This window comes from Penaeus monodon, chromosome 22 (genome assembly GCF_015228065.2).
Source record: "Penaeus monodon isolate SGIC_2016 chromosome 22, NSTDA_Pmon_1, whole genome shotgun sequence".
Taxonomy (NCBI): domain Eukaryota; kingdom Metazoa; phylum Arthropoda; class Malacostraca; order Decapoda; family Penaeidae; genus Penaeus; species Penaeus monodon.
This window is the reverse complement of record NC_051407.1, coordinates 38,090,915-38,091,228: the sequence shown is the minus strand read 5'-3', so window position 1 is coordinate 38,091,228 and position 314 is coordinate 38,090,915. Positions and strand designations below refer to the sequence as shown.

Below are 314 nucleotides of genomic sequence, written 5' to 3'. Positions count from 1 at the left end.
CATTCAGCAGGTTACTTTTATATTTTACATACGAAAATGTCAATAAAACAATCTATGAACTGTGATAACAACTGAAAATAAACAATCAAAAATAGGTCAAGAACTAACAAAAGAAATAGTCACTTTCTAATGAGGCAAATACATCAGTTCTTGTCAGCTAATTTAACATTCCGACAGAGCTAAATGAAGCTTCTTGGTGCTCTCTACTAACAATTAAAAAAAAATATATAAAAGTAATGTTAAAAATTATTTCTCCCAATGAATTAATTTCAACTGAACCAAAATACAAAAAATCTAACTATGTGAGGCATCAA

The 314-nt window shown here is 27.7% G+C and overlaps 1 protein-coding gene across 1 annotated transcript in view; it reads right to left on the bottom strand.

Annotated features, from left to right (window-relative positions):
* The window catches only part of LOC119587119 (nuclear distribution protein nudE homolog 1-like), a gene marked incomplete in the record, with an annotated part of 132,241 nt that overhangs the window by 13,322 nt on the left and 118,605 nt on the right, over positions 1–314 (bottom strand).